Source organism: Belonocnema kinseyi, chromosome 3 (assembly GCF_010883055.1).
Source record: "Belonocnema kinseyi isolate 2016_QV_RU_SX_M_011 chromosome 3, B_treatae_v1, whole genome shotgun sequence".
NCBI lineage: Eukaryota > Metazoa > Arthropoda > Insecta > Hymenoptera > Cynipidae > Belonocnema > Belonocnema kinseyi.
Window position 1 is genome coordinate 151873741 of NC_046659.1, and position 13314 is coordinate 151887054.

Consider the following 13314-nt stretch of genomic DNA (forward strand, 5'->3'; position numbering starts at 1 on the left):
AGAGATATTTCGAGTTTCACTCGTGTAAAAAACTACGAATTTTTTGTCGACGTCGGCAAAAAATTCGTAGTTTTTTACACGAGTGAAACCCGAAATATCTCTTATCAAAATGAATCATTGTGAAAGCATTAAAACTATTTAATTATTTTGTTAAAAGTTTAGCTATTTTGTTCAAAAGTCATACTTTTTTGGTTGAAAGTTAATTATTTTTATTTGAAAAATTAACAATTATATTTTTGGTTCAAAATGATTTTATTTTAATTGAAGATTATATAATTTTCTTCAAAATTCAACAAAGTTCAATTACATTCATCTTTTTTCAATGAAGATTAATTTTTTGTGGCACTATTAAATTTTTGGTGCAGAATTCATTTCTTTTAGTTAAAAACTCAATTATCTAATTGAAAATTTAACTATTCTCTTTAAAATTTATCTTTTTAGTCGAAAATTCTACTTTTTTGTCAAAAACTTATATTTTTTATTGGAAGTTTATTGTTTTATTCTAAAAGTTTAATATTATATAATTTTTTTCAAAATTAATCTCTTTTGGTTGAAAATTTCATTATTTTGATGAAAATTGTACTATTTTTCTCGTCGATTTAGAAAGTTATCAATTATATTGTTAAAAATTCGGATATTTGGTTAAAGATTTAATTGTACTGTTGAAAATTCAATCATTTTGATCAAAGTCATCTTTTTTGTCCGAAGATTCAACTTTTTATTGAAAATTCAACTTTGATGGTTAAAAGTTAATTTTTTTATTAAAAAGTTTCCTATCATATTGTTGATGCCTTTTTCATCTTTTTTATTAAAAAATTAAATTATTTTGTTTAAAAGTTCAGCTATTCATTTTAAAAGTCATATTTTTGGTTGAAAGTTAAGTATTTTTATTTAAAAAGTGTATTATTATCAGGGTGGCCACACTCGGGAAAATCTGAAGAAAAAAACCTAGGAGAGAAATATTGCACCGGAAGATTTCCCGTATTTCATAATTCATGCAATATTTAAAATTCTGCAATTTTGAACCGTGAAAATGGCAGTGACTTTCTTTTATAGAAGTCAGATTCTTGAGTAAAAAAATCTGTCCCGTCATTTTGAATGTCACTTAATACTACATGATATCATACTTATCAATAATATATTTATCACCTTTAAAATTTATATAATTTTAATTTAAAATTATAGTTCTGAGTGCGCAATTATAAAGCAGTTTAATCTTTGAGGCTTTGAAACCAGAGTTTCTCTTAAATTAGTTTTTGGAGGTTTCGAATTCAAAATTTCACAATGTTGATTCAAATTACAATATTTAAAATGTCAAAACAATGCCACTATAAAGTATTTGAAAATTTCATATTTAAAGCTGAGGTAGACGGTTTGAATTTAATAATTTTAAATGTGAATATAAAGCAATTTCGAATTGAAAAGCTGAAAATTGTATACTTTCAAAAATTGGAATCATAGCAATCAAGTTTTGTATTTTTTTTCAATTTTCAATGTAAAGTCTTACAATTTTTTGCTTTTTAGTCGAAGAATTAAGAAAATAAATAATTTTAAATTTAAAAATATTGGATTGGAAAATTTCCTGATTGAATAATTATTTAAAGGAATATTTGAAATTAAAAAGTTAAAAACTAAGTTTAGGATCTAAAAAAGGGAAATATTAAACTGTCTGAAATGGATATTTGCATAGATTTTAATTTTTAGTTCTATTCATTTTTTGATTTCAGACAAATTTGTCTAATCATCTTTGATGTCAACTTATAATTTTCTTATCTTATAATAATTTAAAATTCTAGAATTTTCGAAGCTTTGGCTGTAAAAGAATCATTTTAGTTTTTAATTTCAGATTGTCAAATTTTAATTGCTTTGAATTTTACATTATTCAAATTCAAAAGATTTGAATTTTCAATTCTTTAAGTTTGAATGCTTTTAATTAAAAACAATACAATTTCAATTCCTCTGAATTTCTAATCATCTATTTTCTAAAATATGCGTCTTAAAGTATTAAATTTTTAATGTGTCAGCTGTCATTGCGTAAATGCGTATCCCGTAATCGCACTGTTTTATCTCTCGAGCAGCTCAGTCACGTGACTAGACTGAACTCGATTTTCGACCTTACGAAAAATGCAAGTAGATCGTTCTTGCATCGAACCTCTCAATTGCAATAGTTACGCTTGCCTTACGTGCTTTAAAACAAATGACACGCTCAGAGCAAAAGCGAACTAAAAAAAAAGTTGCGGAAAAGAGAAGTAAAAACAGGCGAGAGCAAAACGTCCTAAGAATTAGCCGAGAGGTAAAACGAGACAAGAATGAAGGGAGGAGATTCCCCCCACTTGGGTGCTGCGAAGACCAGCCTTGTGTAAAGCTGAAAATGCGCGAACACGAATCCGAGCTCGCCCGACTTGACGAATGACGATCTAATCAGCTGCTCCTCAAATTTATTCTGGTTTTAAAATCCTGAGTTACCATAGAATCATTACATTTGTTGCGAAATAGAAAATATTTTCACCATATAATTGAATTTTTTACTAAAATGATACATTTTTAACGGAAAATGGAATGTTTAATCTTTATCTAAATAAATCATATTATATCAACAGAAAATAATTTGTACTAAAAAGGTGGATTTTTAACGAACGAAATGAATTCTTGATTGAAATAGATGAACTTTAAACAAGAAGAATAAATTTTTACCAAAAAAGATAAATTTTTAACTGAGAAAGATCAATTTTCTTACAAAAAGCAACAAATTTTTTAATTAAAAAAAAACAACATTTTTAACCGATAATGATACAGTTGAATTTTTTAATTCCAAAAATTAATTTTTAACAAAATATAAGAGTTTTCAAAAAGACAAAATAAATTATTTTTAACCAAAACAGATAATTTTTGAAACACGAAGAATAATTTAATTAAAAAAAAAAAAAAAAAAAAAAAAACTTTTAATGACTGAAAGCAGTCCATTTTTAAGCAAAAAAATGTAAAACAATAGTTCAATCTTTAACGAAAAAATATATAAATTTTCAACTAGAAAAGATCAATTTTAAATAAAAAAAGATACAGTTAAAATTTAAGTATTAAAAATTTTGTTTTTAACCAAAAAGAATCGAATTTTCAAACAAGAATGATAATTTTCTACTATAAAATAAGAATTTTCAACTGAAAAAAATGGTAAAAAAATCAATAAAATTGTCAAATTTTCTAACTTGAAGATTAATATTAAAATTTAAAAAAAAGTATTAAACCAAACATGCCATAGTTCATTTTCAATCATAAAAAATTTAATTTTCGATTAAATAAATTAAATAAATTAATTAAATTAATTTCATTGGTAGAAAATCCATGTTGTTATTAGAATATTATTCTTGTTGTTTGTGCATTTACTTCTGTGCTTAAAAATGTATCTATTTTGTTGTAACTTCGATGGTTTTGTTGTTGTTCAAAACTTATTTTTTAAATTGAAAATTTAACTGTTTCATTTATGGTCTAAAACTTATATTTTTCTTAAAAAATTAATTTTTTTATTGATAATTTAACTATTTCGTTGAAAATATGATTGTTTTTCTGCTGAAAAAAAATTCAACGGAAAATTTAATTATATAATTTTTTGTTAAAAATTTATCTTTTCTAGTTGAAAATTTATTTCTTTTTTCATTTAAAATTGAACTATTTGATTCGAAATTTGTATTTTTTTTTGCTTGAAAATTGACCGTTTTCAATTAAAATTTCATCTATTTTGTAATTAAATTATTCTTCTTGTTTGAAAATGTATCTATTTTGGTTAAAAATTCTTTTTCTTTTGTTGTTGATAATTGAACTATTTTGTTACAAATTTTCATTTTTTTTTTGTAGAAAATTATTCTTATTTAAAAAAATGCATCTATTTCAATCAAGAATTCATTTCTTTCGTTGAAAGAAGACTGAATTGTATACTAAAAAAGGCATTTTTAGTCAAATACATGAAGTTTGCACAAAACAAATTTATTTTCCACCAAGTCTAATTTTCTATACAAAAATTAATGTTTAATCGTAGTTAAATTGACGACAAAAAAGATTAATTTTCTTGCTTAAATTGTTTTAAATTATTGAAATTTATTGAAAATTCCTTAGAATATTTTAAAACATCCTAAAATATTTAAAATCCTTTAAAATCTCTTGAAATTTTTCAAAGCTCTTGAAAATTCCTTGCAATTTAAAAAATACCACAAAAATATTCTAAATCCTTCAAAATCTCATGCTAAATTGTTGAAATCAATGGAAAATTCCTTGGAATCTATTAAAATATCCTATCAAATCCTTTAAAATCTCATATTAAATTACTGTAATCAATTGAAAATTCCTTGGAACCTTGAAAAAATGGATTGAAAATTCATTTACATCTTTTTAAAAATCCTCAAATATTTAAAATCCTTTAAAATCTTTTGAAATCTCTTGGAAATTCCTTGAAAATTCAAAAATACCCTAAAATAATTCAAATCTTTTACAATTTCATACTGCATTATTGAAATCAATTGGAAATTCCTTGGAACATTTTTTTTTAATTTTATGTATTTTATTCCAAATTTACTTTTTTTGCATAAAACTAATTGATTTAGTTGAAAGTTGAACTATTTCTATTAAAAGATAGTCAACTAGTCATTAATATTAATATAAAATTTTATAATTATAATATTAATATTGATAATGCATATAATAGTAATTAGTAGCTCTAAGAGATGGTAGCTCTAAGAAAGCATCCAGAGGTGACTGTTGTCACCTCCAACGCTCGTGGCCGCTCGTAATTGTATACCTACAACATCATCGCAGGAGGTTTCAACCATGGTATTAAATTATTTCAATTAAGTTATAACATTCTAATCTCATCAGTCACTTGACTTAGTCCGTGGCTAAGATAAAGTTTAATAAAAAGCTAAGATAAAGTGGCTAAGTAAAAGTTTAATAAAAACATAATAATAATGTCGTTAGTCCAACATTTTTTTATTTTTTCATTTTTAATGTTGTTTTTTTTACGACTAAATACAAAAACTATACGTCCTATCTAAAAGTGATTCATTACAAATTTGTAGGTCTTTCTAGGGCGCGCAATTTTAGCTCATTCATTTTTTTTTATTTTGCATAGTTTGACCAAAAAATGGAATTTTTCGATTTTTGATCATTTTTGTTACGCTCAAATTTGGAATGTTCAACTTTTCGACCAAATTCGAAAATTTGTTATGATAATCTTGTATGTCTTTCAAAAATCAACGTTTTTTTCCTGACTTTTTTTCATATCAAGCGTTATTTAGCTCAAAATGTTCATTTTATTTATTTTTTTTTTATTTTGAAAATGCTCTAACTCTGATAATTTTTTTTAAAGAAAAAAGTCATGAGAATAAATTGTTTGAGTTTGTGAGTGCTATGAATAACCGTAGATAGAATTTTGAAATCTTAAAAAAATGTGGTTCCAAAAATTTTGAAAATGCGCTCACTGTTTGAATTTTGAACCAAAATAACTGATTTACGAACTTGTTCTTTCTTTTTAGGCTTTAAAAAAGTGTTCTAAAGCAGAATCCAATCTGCTAAATTTTTCGAAAGTTATCGAGCCTACAAACTACAGACTACAGTCTCGAAACGTAGAGATTTGATGAAAAATGACAAAGTGAAATTTAAATAAAACCAATAACTTCTCATCAGGATGAGAATTAAAAAAAAATTGTCAGCAAAATAGTTCAGTTTTGACCAAAAAGGATGAATTCTACTAAATTTGACGAATTTTTATTAAAATACATCAATTTTTGATCAAACAGATGAATTTTCAACCAAAAAAATCAGTTTTCTTCAAAAAAAATTAATAATAATTTTATTTTCAAGCGAGCCGCTGAATTTTCAGTAATTTTTCACCAAAAATAAAAAAAAGTTAATTTTTTGCGACATAGTTCTAGTTTCAACCAATGATAATGATATTAAATCAAAATGATAAATTTTCAAATAAAACCTTTGAAAGTTAAAATGTTCAAAAGTTACATTTTTGAACAACAAAAATTTTTTTTCTGCAAAAATGACGTAATTTAAACAAAATACATTAATTTTTAGCTGCATATTTTAAGTTTTAATAGAGAAGAATTTTTTACTAAAAAGAACAAATTTCCTAGAGGATACATAACTTTTTATCCAATTAGTTAAATTAAAGATTTTTTGAAATAAAATAGTCTAGTTTTTAATAAAAAGAAAAAACAAAATTTCGACTGAAACAGTTGAATTTTCTAACAAATTGTTCAATTTTTAGATCAAAAAGATTCGAAGGGTATAATAATTGAAAGGTAACACATCATGTTAAAATAATTTAATGAAACTTTCTAATCTTGTATTATATTTAACCAATTTATTATCAACCTGTGGCATTTTTAGCAAATAAAAATTAACTTCTCAACAAAAAATACAAAAAAGGAGTGAGTACTCGCACAGTGAGCGGGTGCTAACTCGCGTATATTGCGCAATATTATGTATTCCAATTAAAAACCGTTCAGAAGACTCCGACTTTTTACGTTTGGATTTCCCGATTTGTGGCCAAGGCTATTTGAGGGCATCCCCCGAAACTGGACAGAAACCAATTGTTTGGTGTACTTAAATCGTAAACTAAAACCAAATTAGATGAAATCAAACAGTGGCATTTTTATCCAACAAAAAATTATTGTCTATCAAAGATTTAGGTTTACAACAAAATAAATATAACTTCAATCAAATATTTAAATTTTATACCAAGAGATTTGTTTTCTGGGTAGTCATGGTGGCTCAGACGGTATCGTTCTTCTCTTAGGTTCCAACGCTGCGGCCTGGGTAGCTACACTGGCGCGGGTTCGATTCCCATAGCGGGAAGCGAGGATTAGTTAAATTTTGACTAAAACAACTTAATAACAAAGAGAAATTTTAAACAAAGCAGTTAATATTTCAAAATATTTTCTATCTCTGAAGTAATTATGAATGCACAAAATAAATACAATCACTGGAGGGTAATAATGATGAAATAGACACACATGATGTTTAATTAATTTATTAAAACTTTCTAATCTTATATTAATTCTTATAGTCTCTCTCTCGGTACTTCTGTACAGAAACTGTCCATGCGGATAAAATTTTTACGCATTTCAAAGAGATCTCTCAAAGAAAACGAAATAATCTCCACAGAACCTGATAAAATGCGACTTAAACATTCTGTGAATTGTGGCTGCATTCGCTTATATAGATTTCAGAACAGCTCTTTGATAAATTTTCTTTTGACAGTGCCCTCTAACTTTCACCATATTATAATATATGATTTTATTTGTATATGTAGCTTATTTCTCTGATTACAGTTTGCTAGATAGTGAGTCTGAAACTGATCCAGAGAAATTCACACTAATTTGTCTAATTCTTTTCTCTAAGAGAAAATAATTTTCTGAATCAGCCAGTGTTTGGGTGGTAAAGCAGAGGGAGGAAGCAAAAATGAATTTACGAACAATATTTTTCTAGATTGAGCAAACTAATTTCTTGTAGAGTAAATTTGCTTTCTCAGTGACATTTTTCATTTGGCGATCATACTCTAAAAAATTAAAAATACGCATGTTAAACAGTAATCAAATTCACTGTTTATTGAAAATTAACAGCATGATAGCAAAATCAATGAATTAGTTGTTGGGTCAAAATTATAATATAAGTAATTTCAATAAACAGTAAATTTTAGATTTCAGTGAACGAGGCAAAAATGCTTTATTAAAATAATAAGAGCGGTGGTCAATTGCGCATGTGCTATCTGCGTTTTCGCCGAGCCTGGTCAGCCGAAGTTTTTTATAGCTAATGAGAAGTATAATTCGTAATATCAATTTTTTTAAATTTAGCACTTATTAATTTACAAATATAATATTAAAAATTTGAAAATTATAACGATTCCAAGGATATTTTATTTGTCTTAAAAAGTTGAAAAAATAAATGTTTAAGTTTATGTGAAATTATATCAATATTTTTTCATGTACATTTTACTTAAATTTACGGCAGCAGCTTTAATTTTTTGACCAGATTTAAAAACTTATTAACTAACATAAATGTGTTTTGTTTCCAAAACTATTGAAATTCACAAAATCATCCCTAAAAATATCACTATTATTGATCCAATACAACTTTTTGTGTCAAATAAAATATCATTGGAATCGTTATAATTCGCAGATATAGAATATGATATTTCTAGATTACCAAGTGCTTAAATAAAGAAACAAAATATATTCCGCATTTTATTCCTCATTAGGTACTCATAATGTACCTCATTAGGTACATTAGTCCTCAATGCGCAAGTCAGCCTCCAGCTGACCAGGCTTGGCGGCAGCAGTTCGGCTAAGTGAAGAAAAGCCGTATAGCGGGGGATCCCCACAAACAGCTAGGGCGCAATTGTCATCTGCCCTATAATAAAAAAAAATAAGGGGCTGTCCATAAATTAGGGCGATTTCCATTTCATCGCGGTGTACCTGCTCGTCTTACCCTCTCCACTGGACTTCTCCTCACGTCCCTGGCTGAGTGAGATTGCTATGCCGGGCTTTACCGGCGGGGAGACCCTTTGTCCTAATCAGGTATAAAATGCCATACATAAAAATGTTTTAGTTTTTCAATCAGCAAATTAAAAATATTATATTCGGAATTTATGTTTTTTTTTTGCGATTTCAACGATATGTAACTTGCAATTAAAATATTGAAATTAGACTGCGTTATGGCAGATATTTGTTTGTTTTGACCCTGACTGGATAGCATCATGGAATTATCCGTAGATTATTTGAAAATGCATCAATCTATTTCGTAGAAAATTCGCCTGTTGACAGTTTAATAGAATATATGGATTTTCACCCAACTGTCTAGAAGAATATTATACTTGAAACCAAGTACCTGAATTTTTCAACCAGAAAGACGAATCCTTAACAAAACAGTACGCAATATAAGTTATTTATTATACACATATACATATAGACATACACAATAATTTTATAATATTAAAAATGGTGGTCGATTCTTGGGCAGTTGTGTAAAAATCCATTTATTCTATTAAATTGTCAACAGGTGAATTTTCTACCAAATAAACTGAAGCATTTTCAACTATTCTACGGAAAATTCCATAATGCTATCTAGTCAGGGTCAAAACAAACTAATATCTGCCATAACTTAGTCTAATTTCAATATTTTAGTTGCAAGTTGCATTCCTTGGAATCACAAAAAACATAGATTCCGAATATAACATTTTTAATTTACTGATTGCAAAACTGTAACATTTTTATGTATGGCATTTTATACCTCATTATGACAAAGGGACCCCCCGCTGGCAAAGCTCAACATAGCAATCTGGCTGAGTCAGGGACGTGAGGAGAAGTCGAGTGGAGAGGGTAAGGCAAGCAGGTACACCGCGATGAAATTGATACTGCCCATAAATTACGGTAACAATTTATGACTATATTTGACCTCCCCTGACACCTCTCATTGATAACCTTAGTTTTGTCTTCCACCACCCACCCCCCAAAAAATAAAAGAAATACGTAGCCAATCATTTTCTTAAACAGAGGAAATAGGGTGATTTCTCTCAAAAATGGGGGCGTGATATGGGAATCTATTGTTCAAAATAAAATTAATGTAAATGTATCAAATTCAATATGAAACACTTTAAATCTTAGATTTGAAGTCAAAATATATTGCGTTCTTACAAAATTAGTTGAATTTTCAACCAAAACGTATTTTCTACAAAAAGTGATGAATTTTTAACCCGGAAAGATGAATATTCAACAACAAAATTAATTTTTTGATTAGTTGATTTTTCAACAAAAAAGTTAATTTTCAACCAAGGAAGATGATTTTTCTAACCAAGAAAATGAACTTTTCTATCATAAAGGATCAATTTTATATCAAATTACGTATTTTTAACTAGTTGAAATAAAGGAAAAAAAAATATTAAGGAATTAGTCGAATCCTCAACCAAATAGCTGAATTGGTAATCAAGAGGGGCGAATTTGTAGCCAAAGTATGAATTTTGAACAAACAAGACTAACATTGTAACCAAATACACGGATTTTCAAATAAAGACGTTAATACATTTTTTTTAAAGAAATACGATTTTTTAGCGACAGAAGATTTTAATCCGAAATGGAAAATAGTTCTTTTTGACTTAAAATGACAAACTAAAAAAAAAGTTGAATGCACAATCAAAAGAGATTGATTCTTTCTCAAATAGCTTATTCTTCTAATAAAAATGGAAAAGTGATAGTTTTAGTTAAGAACAATTAATTCTTAAAGAGGAAAAATGATTTTTCAAAAAAAAGTTCAATTTTCAATCAGAGATGAATTTTTAACAGAATTGATGAACTTAAAAAAATTGGCATGCATTCAAAAGATAATCTCTCAATCAATAAGATTGATTTTATAAAACTTAAATAATTTGAAATTTAATCAAAGAGATGATTTTTACAAATTATAGTTGCATTTTGAAGCTAAGAAAACCAATTTTCTAAAAAATAGTTAAATTTTTAACCTGAAAACACTATTTTTTGTATGGAATTCAATTTTACACTAAATAGTTATATTTTTATCAAAATAGTTTAGTTTTGAACCAAATAATTGATTATTCAACCTAAAAAGATGAATTTTTAAACAAAAAGATTAATTTTCTTCATAAAAAAAGAATGTTCAGCAAATTCACTTCTGCAAAAATTACATTTCTGATTTTAAAAACTTAATTTCTAAAATAAAACAAAAATTTTCAAACAAATAGTTAAAAAATTAATCAGAAATGACCGACTTTTTTACTGAAATGATGAATCTGAAAAAGTTGAATTGTCCAAAAAATAATTTACCCTACAACCCAAAAGATATATAATTTTTTTAATCAAAAAGATTAATTTTTTTTTTAAATAGAATATTTAAATTTTCAATCAAATACTGGCATTTTGGACAAAATGATTAAATTTCCAACTAACTAGTTAAATTCTTAACTGTAAAAGGTCAATTTCTAATAAAAATATTGATTTAAAAAAACAAAATATAATAAGTAGTTACATTTTTAATTAAAAAAATTAATTCCCACCTAAAGCACGAATTTTCAACAAAGTAGTCAAAAAATGAACCGAAGAGTTGAATTTTCAATTGAACTGATGAATCTGAAGAAAATGAATTTTTAAAAAAAGCGTTAAACATACAGCCATAAAGATAGTTTTTTAAGCAAATATTTGCATTCTCAACACAATAATTAAATTTTAAACCAAATAGTGCAATTTTTTAATAGAAAAAATCAATTTTTATTTTAAAATATCAGTTTTCAACCAAAAATGGAATGTTTAAATTTTTTGTTTAAAAAGTTTATTTCCAGTCAAAAAGACGAATTTTCAACAAAATAATTAAATTTTTAACCAAATACTTGCATTTTTTTTTAAATTATTAAACTTTTAACAATATAGTGGAATTTTTACTCAAATTAATTAATTATAATTTTTAATTAATTACTTAACTTCACCGTTGGAGGCCTACCTTCTCGCAAAATTTGCAAACTTTATTCGTCATCATCAGGAAACGTACTAAATCTTATCTACGTTCTTAACGTTACTTTCACAACCCCCCCCCCCCCCCCCCCCACAAAAAGCCCTGGCCCCCACTCCCTCCCTCTCAAATTGGTAATGTAATTTATGGACAGCCCCTAAACACTAACAAAAAAAATAACATTCCATATTTCACAAAAAAGACAGCTGATGTTCATCTTTCATTTCAGTTGCGTAGTTGTTTCATTTCAGGTTTTTCGGTATATACATCGATATATGTATATGTTTCCATACGTGTTTTGTGCGTTTGGACCTAATATATTAATCAATATTATAATAGGTAATCTGAGATCTATTATTAAATCTGAGATCTGTGATCGTATCATTAAAATTATCCTGAGGTTTTGCTAAGGTTTATCTGTTTATCTGCTTTTCTCTCGTTTTAGTAGTTCGCCGTTTACAGAATGTCTACTCAAATTTGAAAAAAAATTCCCTGGAAATTCCAGGATTTTTCCCGGTATCTCTAATATTTAGTATCGCGTTTGTATAAACAATTCTAACCTTAAAAGGTGCAGACTTAATTTTTTTTTAAAGATCCTATTTCACAAGGGGAAGACCTGGGTTCGAAACCCAGCGGAGCGAAAGAGGAGTCTTTTTCACAGAAAATTTAAAAATAATATAAGAAAATTAAAGTTTCTTATGAATAATTTTATTTTTTAGTTGCGAAATATAAACGTCTGTAGAAGTGGTACTTTTCATAGTTATCTCAAATTAAATTACAATGTGCTTTAATTTATAAAAATAACTTTATAAAAGGACAAGCAGGACTCAAGAAGATTCATTTTCTGCCCAAACAGATTCTTAGAAAAAAATATTATAAATGGTATTCTAATGTAAAAAGTGTTTTGATATTAAACCGAAAGAAGTTGCCAAAGAATTTTATTTTTCAAGCTATCAGTTGCATTTATAACCAAAAAAGTTAAATTGTTATTTTTTTTAATTTTCAACAAAATTTTTCAAATTTCAATATAGAAGATGAACTTTTAGAAAATTGTTAATTTCAATCTAACAATTGAATTTTAATGAAATAATTAATTTTGCAACCAAATAATTTAATTTCTAACCAAAAGAGATGAATTCTCAAACAAAAATGTAACACTAGATTTTCAACCAAAAAGTAATCACTTAACTATAAATTATTATTTTAATTTATTAAGTAAACTATACATTATATCAATTTAACTATATTAAATTCTATTTAGAACGCTTTAAATTCATAAAATTAAAAATTAAAATATTGTAGTTTTAATCATATAAATGAAATTCTAACCAAAAGATTAATTTTCAACCGAAAAGACGATTTTTTAACAGAATAGTTTATTTTTTATCAAAGAATTGCATTTTAACGAAATAATTGAATTTGCAAACAAATAATAAAATGTTTAACAAAAATAGATTAATTCTCGAACCAAAATTCATGAAGAATAATTTTTTACTAAAAGGACAAAGTTTCAAGAAAATACATCAATTTTTATCCAATTCGTTAAATTAAAATTTTTTTTAAGTAAAATAATTTATTCTTCAATAAAAAAATATACATAAAATTTCGACTAAACCAGTTGAATTTTCTACCAAATTATTCAATTTTTAAATCATAAGGATTGGAAGAAGTATAATGATGAAATGGTCACACATCATGTTTAATTAATTTATTAAAATTAAACTATACATTATATCAATTCAATTTTGTTAAATTCTATTTGGAATGCTTAAAATTTTTCAAATTTTAAATAAGAATATT